Here is a 9,802-nt window from a genome sequence, read left to right as displayed (position 1 = left end):
ATGGCGTTTGAGCTTTATAATCGCTGCAATTTTCTAAACATCTTTAACTTCCGGCCCATAGAATCACATCCAGATGGGATCCGTGTCCAAGCGCACAACTCGGCTTCACGTCAGGTTCAGTGTCCAAAACGGTTAATGATGCAAATCAAAGGCACTTTAAAGACGTGCGGCTGGTTTTTAAACACGCTCTCTCTCTCTCTCTCTCTCTCTCTCTCTCTCTCTCTCTCTCTCTCTCTCTCTCTCTCTCTCTCTCTCTCTCTCTCTCGCTCTCTCTCTCTCTCTCTCTCTCTCTCTCTCTCGCTCTCTTATTTAAATGGGTGAGTTTGGTGGATTTTAAATGGTGGGATTGTAGAAAACAAAAAGGAATTTGAATTGCACATGACTGCATAAAACATAAGAATCATTTAGGAACTCATTTCATGGTCAGTAGAGTTAAAGTCAACAAGCAACAGCTTCCTCAGCACATTTTATTCTGACTGTAATGTGACATATTTACAAATGAAACCAGATATTCAGTGTTGGGGGAAAAAAAGGTAGGGCGGGGCTTGATTTGATCCTCTGAGTTGATTGGATTGTGAGAGTGGCTCTGTGTGAGCAGTGGCTGGAAACTACAGGGTTTATTGGAGTTAATAGGGTCAATTTTGCTGTCAATGACAAGGCATTTCAGGCATCAAGTGTTCAAAAATATTCAGGAGAAAAATACTGTGCATAAATCATAACCACCACTTTTAGTTAAAAGCATTTTGAGTGTGTTTTTACATGTAGTCTGTCAATATATATATATATATATATATTATATATATATATATATATATATATATATGTATAGATATATATATATGTATGTATAGATATATACATAGTTCTTTTGAACTTTCTATTCTATCACACTTTCTGTGAATCCTGAGAAATAAAATGTGTCACAGTTTAAATACATCACAGTATGCAGCACAACTGTGTTCAACATTGATAATAATCAGAAATGTTTCTTGAGCAGCAAATCATCATATTAGAATGATTTCTGAAGATCATGTGACACGGAGTGATGATGCTGAAAATACAGCTGCACATCACAGAAATAAATTACACTTTAACAGAGATTCACATAGAAAACAATTTTTTCCCTTATTTTCTTTTTTAAGGTTAATATGATATTGCACAGTTGATAGTATATTTTTAGCTTCATGTTTCTGATTCTTAAACTTGCTTCCTTACACCTGGACGTGTGTGTGTGTGTGTGTGTGTGTGTGTGTGTGTGTGTGTGTGTGTGTGTGTGTGTGTGTGTGTGTGTGTGTGTGTGTGATAAAGTCCAGACACACCTGTTTAAGCTGTTATATCTGCGTCTGCTGCGTTCACAAAGCTCCACATCCATCAGCGCACAGCAGCCAGCGTCACATTAAGCTCTACAATAAGAGCAGTGAGAATAATCAGAGCACTCCGCGGTCAGATTACACTGAAATATTAATGCTACAGTCACCGAACAGAGAAATATGAATAAAATACTAGTGTCACATGATATCACGGTGAGATTTTAATAATACTACAGTGAGATGTTAATAACACATTTGAATAGGACCTTAAATAATTAATTTATCAGGTGCTGAAGCAGATTGAGCAACAATAGATCCTCTGCAGAAATATTATGATTTGTTGAAGTGGTTTTCAGGGGTCAGTTATGAACGTGTCGTCGCTTCAGGCCTTTGCAGGGTCCCAGTTACAGTTCAGAAGTGGATTTTATTAACTTTCTAATAATTTTCTGAGCTGGTAAAGCACTGCTGCTTCATTGAACACACTTACAATGACACGTTTAGATCCCTAAGATCTTCAGACACACATAACTAAACCAGCGCTTGATTAAAACACACATGCAAATCAACTGCATTACAAGCTGATTCGTTGATTTAAAAAACAAAAAAATACAAATAAAAAAAATATTTGAAGATAAAAATAACCAAATGAAGATAATTTAATGGCTTTACATTATCAGAGCAAACAAAAGTGTTTGAATGTACATTCATCAGAAAAGTCTTTAGAAATCAGAATACAGTTTAATATCAGCTCGTCTGGAAAGTCATGATTAAATGTATTTTATGTTTAATTAATTGTTCTAAATTGACATGTTAAACTATTAGCTGATCTAAACATGTCATAGTGGCTTTCTAATATCATCTGCGCTTGAGCACACGTATGTAAAGATGCACAATGGGTGTCAATTCTGACAGACATTTTTGCATGTGACAAATTCAAATGTGAACGAGATTTGAGAGCTGCGGACTTAAGGAACATTTACAGTGACTAATAACTTGAAATGTGTGACTTCAGAAGAACAATAGTGCAAGAATATAGAATAGAATACAGAATGCAGTGCAAGAGTCAGACAGAGCATAATGGCATTGTATGAAGAAGAAAAACAGTCAGTGATATTGTTTTTTTTTTATTTATTTATAGTATTTATTGACCTTTTGATTTAGCTTTTATTTTTAGATTTTCACTTTAATTTCAGCCTAAGTTTTGGTCTTTTTTGTATTTTTTAATGTTGCTTTTTAACTTTTTTCAAACCTTTTACCTTTCAGTTTTAGTTTTGAATACATTTTTGAACTTAAGTTTATTTAAGCTAAATCTTCTAAAATAATATTTATATTTTATAGTTATATTGTGTTATTTTAGTATTGAGATACCACTATATATTTTTAAACATTTTGAATTTTTATATTTAAAAAAATATTTTATGTTCTTTTGTAATTTTAGTTACAATTAGTTTTGCTATGTTTAGTAATTTTGTTGTGTTTTTGTTATTATTATTATTATTTTAAATATTTCTATACCGTTTTTATTAATGTTTAATTCAGTTTTAGTTATTTTAGTACATCAAGTTAAACTGAATGAAAATGACAGATGTTGCCTTGGCAACTAGCTGAACTAGCAATTTTTTTTTTTTCTAATTAATGATAAAACTGATGCAGGCTTGAAAGGACATGAGGGTGAGTAAATAATGACAGTATTTGAATTTTGAGTTGAACTGTTCCTTTAACCCTGTCATAACAAGCATTTGAAAATGAACAAAGGAGAATATTTACCAGCCACCTGTAGTGATGGAGAGGAGTGGAGGAAAGTGGTGGCACCATTCAGTCATTTACTGACCCCAGAGGGCAGAAAACCAACCAGAACATCAACATCCAGACCCTCGTGGCCCCTTAAAGCGGCAGATTCACTGAGGTGCGTCTGGAGTGTGTACCTCTCATTTTCTCTTGTGAGGTTTGAGGTGTGAGAGCAAAGCTTTAATGGAAGGTTTCTCCTCTGAAATTCTCGCCTCGGTGCCCTCACCTTGGCTGGCCGGCCCTGACGTGAGTGTGTGTGTGTGTGTGTGTTTGTGTGTGTGTGCGTGTATGTGTGTGTGTGTTTGAGTGTGTGTGTGTGCGTGTGTGTGTGTGTGTGTGTGTGTGTGTGTGCGTGTGTGTGTGTGTGTGTGTTGTGTGTGTGTGTGTGCGTGTGTGTGTGTGTGTGTGTTGGTGGGGGGGTGTGTGTGTGTGTGTGTCGTTGAGAGAGTGTGTGTGTGTGTGTGTTGTGTGTGTGTGTGTGTGTGAGACTGTGTTTTGTGTGTGTGTGTGTGTGTGTGTGTGTTTGTGTGTTGTGTCTGTGTGTGTGTGTGTGTGTGGTGTGTGTGTGTGTGAGTGTTGTGTGTGTGTGTGTGTGTGGTGTGAGTGCGCTGTGTATGTGTGTGTGTGTGTGTGTGTGAGTGTGGTGTGAGTGTGTTTGGGTGTGTGTGTGTGTTGTGTGTGAGTGTGTGTGTGTGTGTGTGTGTGTGTGTGTGTGTGTGTTTGTGTGTGTGTGTTTGTGGTTGTGTGTGTGTGTGTGTGTGTGTGTGTGAGTGTGTGTGTATCGGGCGTTCTCTGACACATCTCAGCGCAGGCCGGTTAATTCCTCCCCCGGGCGGCTGTCGTGAATGACTGACACGGAGGTCGTCGCGTGACTTCTCCTCTCCGCAGGCCCGAGCGCCGGCCCGTTCTGATCCGACAGGCTCTGTTCAGTCACGTCTCTCTCTCTCTCTCTCTCGGGTCATCAGTGACGGTTTAATGAGTCACACTCACCAGGTGTTCGGTGTGTTCATGACACCTACCTGTCGCAGCCTCCTCACCCCGCTCAACCTGTCAAAGACAGACAGATTTAATTAACATAATGATCAAAGCGCAGAAAGAAAGTTTGGCCCTGCGGTAAGAACCCCACTGCGGCACACGCTCTGCTAATTATTTAGCATTAAGGTTAGATGGTCTCATGCGTCGACGACGACGACTTCAAAAAGATTTGTTTGGGTTTAGCTGGTTACAACAGCTCGATGCCCGGAGCACCACGGTGTGACATGAAAACATCACGCTGGATAAAGACGCGCAACGCTTGAGTGATGCCACAGGTGATGCACCAGTAATTCAAGGCAACGTTTACCTCAGGATCCGAGCGGCGGATATAAACAGTGACACCTGAGGAACAAGCGCGCTTTATGAGGGTCTCTTATGAGGTGATGCAATATTGCATAGATGTTTGATATTCTTCATTTTTCAAGTTGTTGCTGAGCTGAATGTGCCGTTCTTCTCTTCGCTACATCTTCCAGGTTCTAATTACTGTCTGCTGATGTTTGGCAGGTCAAATCCAGCAGGAACTCCTGCGGTCTGTTAGTGTGAACTCAAATATTTCTGAACGGGAAATTGTTTGGATTTTCTGCACACACTGCCAGAGGCACATAAAAAGTGAGCTTCTCTTCTCTCTTTTTGTTTCTGTATAAATTCAGCTGTTTTTAGCATGTTCACTGTAATTAGGGCCACCAGAATCCCAATGCAAAGAGTCTGTTCACAGTGGGAGGAGCCTAGTGTGCACAATAAGTGGAATATAGCTTTTGTGGGAGGAGTCTGCACACAGTTGGGAGGAGTCGGTCTGTGAGGAGCCTACGGACAGAGCAATCTATCTGCAGTGGGAGGAGTCTACACAGTGGGAGGAGTCTGTCTGGGAGGGCTAGTTTATACCATGCCACACAGTTGGGAGGAGTCGGTCTGTGAGGAGCCTAAGGGGGAGGAGTCTGTCTGGGAGGAGCCTATGCACAGAGCAATCTATCTGCAGTGCAAGGAATCTATACATAGTGGGAGGAGTCTGGGAGGGGCCTCTGCTCAACAAGTAGAACCGATCTGCAGTGGGAGGAGTCTACATAGTGGGAGGAGTCTACATAGTGGGAGGAGTCTACACAGTGGGAGGAGTCAGTCTGGGAGGGGCCTGTGCACAACAAGTGGAATTGATCTGCAGTGGGAGGTGTCTATTTCCAGTAGGAGGAGTCAACAGACCAATTCTGATTAGGGTTTTATGATAAATATAGATTCTGATAAATATAAAGTTCAAATATATGTAGCCCTATTATTTTTCAGTTGTAACATTAAAACATTTGTAGTATGCAAGAGTTTCATGTACATAATTAGATTTAATAACATGAAACAGGCTTATTTTTAGCTAAATTAAATATAAGATTATATAATTAATATACATATAGAATTTATGTTTTTTTTTTTCAGGTAAATATACAGTGCACATATGTGATTGTGTCTCTCTGCATGGTTGTGTGTGTGTGTTATTGTGTATATTCAGTGAGGTGTTTTGCGTCTCTTCATACAGTAGGTCAGTCACTGAGGATTTACTCTCCACAGATTCACATCAGAGTTGTTCATTTTCAGTTAACGCTCTGTCTTTTGACACCATATTTTTAGATTTATAAAAGCATGTCTTGGCTGATTTGGGATTTTATTAAGCACTGCATTATGAGCGTGTATTTTTTGGAACTCTACATCGCTAAATATAATTGGCAGTTTTATACCAGCAGGGCTTTATGAATAGGTTATTTACTGCTCATGACAGAGACTTAAGGCCCGAATCACACAGAACCTCAGTCAATAAAGACACTGAGTTCAACCTCAGCCGAGTGTGTGTGTGAGTGTGTGTGTGTGGATGAGGAGGGGAGTTTCATTGCTTTTGTCTTAAGCATGGAAGCTTTCAGACAAAAAAGGTCTTTCTCCTGCATCCGGATACCTCAAGGCCTGGCCAGAACAAGAGACATGAACTTCCAGAACTCCAGGGGCATTAACTACATTAACTGTGTGTGTGTGTGTGTGTGTGTGTGTGTGTGTGTGTGTGTGTGTGTGTGTGTGTTGCTGTTGTAAGTATACTAGATATATTAATATTTTCTTTAAATATAGCAGTCAAATTGTTCTTAATCTTCTGAGATCTATGTTTAAATAAGACATCATAACATGAAATAAGGCAAATAGTTTCCTTGTGACTTTTCCTGAAATAGTTTTCTCATTTATAGTGAACTAAATTAGAGTTCATTGACTTGAGTTCAGTCCTGGTGATGCCGTGAGGAGGAATTAGGATAGAAACTAATATTTATGAACAGCAGAACAACTATATTTTGTGAAGTATATGAGCATACACTATCATTCAAAAGTTTGAGGTTGGTGAGTATTTTTTTTTTTTTAAATGTGTCTCTTCTGCTCACCAAGGCTGCATTTATTTGATTATAACAATTTTTACAATTTAAAACAGCTGTTTTCTAAGTGAATATCTGTTAAACTGTAATTTATTCTGTAATTTACAACTGTAATTAGTCTTCAGTGTCTTCAGTGTCACATGATCTTCAAAAATCATTCTAATATGATGATTTGCTGCTCAATAAACATTTCTGATTATTATCAATGTTGAACACAGTTGTGCTGCCCAATATTTAGGTGGAAACTGAGATATATTTTATTTTTTAGGATTCACAGATTTTGTATGATTATAAATGTCTTCATTCTCACTTTTGATACCTTTATTGCGTCCATAATGAATAAAAGTAGTGATTTCTTTAAAGAAAAATCTTTTTACCACAGTTTACAGGGTTTCATGCAATGAACTTGTGATGTAATCACTGAAACATCCTCCAGTGGTTTAATACCTCATACTGTAAACTCTGTTAAACACACATTCAAAGAGTTCCAACCAGTCACACACACTAAAGAAAAAAAAAACCATTTGTACTTTTTTTCAAAAAGAGAGAGAAAAAAGAATCTCGTGCCTCTGTCCATTTTCCCAAATCATCTCATTTGTCCCGTTGAGCGCTCATGGCCCGGGGATCTCTTCATCTGAACAAGGCAAGCTCTTGTTGGCCGCGTCGTCTCCCCAGCTACCAGATACAAAACACATATTAATCATAATTTGAATGCACAAAAAATGCATTTATGGGTCACGGCAGTGAAACGCATTAGCGTGCAATAAGCTGCTCCTTTGTGTGCGATCCGCTCTTCCCAGGAACGCCGGAGTCTTGTGAGCGAGGAGGTCACGGAGAGATGACATCATCTCCGTGGCACGTAACTCACTCTTGACGTGACACCTTGTGTTCTTACACACCCCTCCTCTCGCGCCGGTCTTTCAAAGAATACCTTTTTCCTCTGGCACCAGCTGCCATGTGAATCGTGCGGAATGCCTCTTCATATAATGATGAATGGTGCTTGACCCCGAGCGCTTTCTGCAGCGAGCTCCAGATTAACATTCAGCCGCAGCGGGCCGCACGGTGGTATTTACACACCGATCCGCAGTCAGTGTTAACATATCGCCGCTAAATGAAGATTAAATACTGGCCGAACCTGCCGTTCGGAGCGGGCGGCTCTTTGAGATGTTTATTGTAATGGGGTCGCACCTTCATTCAGGGCCACTGGGTTCGCTCCGACACACATCCCATTGTTGGAAACTCCTGCTTTGTTATGTGATTAATTACACCGAGCAACATTTATGGCTGGATTAACAATTAGCTGGACCTGTCAAGTCGTCAGTCTGAGATGGCAAACTAATTGAAGAGCCGCTCTGCTATTGTGTCCCAGAGCGCGAGAGAAGCGGAGGCCGGGAAAAGACGACGGATCCTTCTCCTTTCATCTGGTGCTCAGGACTAACGGCGCGACCAGTCAGGGCCTGTTATCGCAACATAAACCGCTGGGAGTTTTCTATAAATATTCATGTCTGCTCGACATAAGTTTGCAAAGTTACCTTCATGGTATATTCCACCTCGCCGCCGCCTGCAAGTTTCAAGCAAAGTTTTCCGTGACTCAAATACGGACGGGAGATTCTCGGCATACTATGGGCACAGCAACTTTAAGAAGTGCTTCAAGAGTTAAGAGAGATAGTCTGTCAGTCTGTGCATTACTGGTTGGGATTTTACACATACTTACACCTGTAGGTGGTGACAAATGAATGTATTTATGAGTGAATAATTGAGTCATTCATCTGATTTATTAAAAAATGGTCATTCATTTAGAAAAAAAATACTCTCTATATTGGTGACTTACTGACTCATTGATTAAGCTGGTTGGTTCAAAAAAGCTGATTCAATTGGGAATGGCACAACTGAGCGTCATTTCAACCGACTCTGATTCATTCAGCACCGAAACAACTGATTAACTGAACCATTCATTCAAATGATTCACGATGATTCACTTGAGAGCAAAAGAGTCAACTCTTTATGAGGGAGTCGTTGAATAATTCATTCACTGGATTTGTTCAAAAACTGTTCATCCAGGGTTTTGCGATTCTGCGATCACTGAATTTATCGCAAAATCATGCAAACTCTGCAATTTTCACAAGAGCTTGCTCAAAAGCAGTCGAATTCGCCACAAAATCAATAGCATCTCTGTGAAATCTTGTGAGAAGCATTCGGATTCTGCACAGAATTCTGTTAAAGCTACAGATATAAGAACATATACTTGTTGCTCTAATAACGTGTTGTTAGTTCCAATGTGACATTTCTGAAAAAGTAACAGAGGATTACTGATTGTTTGGACTCACAGTGGTAGAGGCGTCAAACAACTTACTTAAAGGGATAGTTCACCCAAAAATGAAAATTTGATGTTTATCTGCTTACCCCCAGGGCATCCAAGATGTAGGTTTAGTATCTTCTTCTTGCTTTATTGCGGATCACAGACTTATAAGCGCATTACCGCCACCTATTTCTCAAGTGGACCATTGACACTCCCAATTGAGATTGTAGATAGAGTGTCAATGGTCCACTTGAGAGATAGGTGTCAGTAAAGCACTTATAAGTCTGCGATTCGCCATTAAGCAAGAAGAAGATGCCTCATGCCTGCTGCTGAGAACGTGCTCAGGAGACTTCTAACAGTTTGGACATTGCGTGAATTAGAGGTAAAAAACGATATAAATACTGTTCAGTTTCTTGCACGGACCGATCGTTTTGTGTCTTTACACATAAAAGCATCATCATGAGCCGCAGGGTTTAATTTGGTTTTGTTTGTGTATGTTTTTTTTTTAGTTTTATTGTATGATTTAGCATCCAATAAGTGTATTTCCCATCCACTTACATTATAAGAGTGATAGACTGCAACGGTGTGAGTTAAAAATCTTGGTTTGTGTTCTACTGAAGAAACAAAGTCATCTACATCTTGGATGCCCTGGGGGTAAGCAGATAAACATCACATTTTCATTTTTGGGTGAACTATCGCTTTAAGGCATGGATTCACAAGTCAAGAATGTATTTGTATGTTTTCCATGCTTGCTTATTTAACAGTACACAACATCGCCGATCTACTATGGTAATGTTTTATTATCAGCCAGCCTGATTAAATTATACCGTGCCTGATTAAACGTACAGTCAGTTCACATTTAAATATTAAATACTGTATTTGTAATTCATCTGAATTTAGCTATTGTGTAATGCTATAGTAAATATACCACTATTAGAGTTACATATATTTTGATTATAATGTATTCTAAATGTATTATG

This window comes from Cyprinus carpio, chromosome B6 (genome assembly GCF_018340385.1).
Source record: "Cyprinus carpio isolate SPL01 chromosome B6, ASM1834038v1, whole genome shotgun sequence".
In the NCBI taxonomy this organism is placed as follows: Eukaryota; Metazoa; Chordata; class Actinopteri; order Cypriniformes; family Cyprinidae; genus Cyprinus; species Cyprinus carpio.
The sequence above is the reverse complement of the archived record's forward strand: the minus strand, read 5'-3'. Positions refer to the sequence as shown.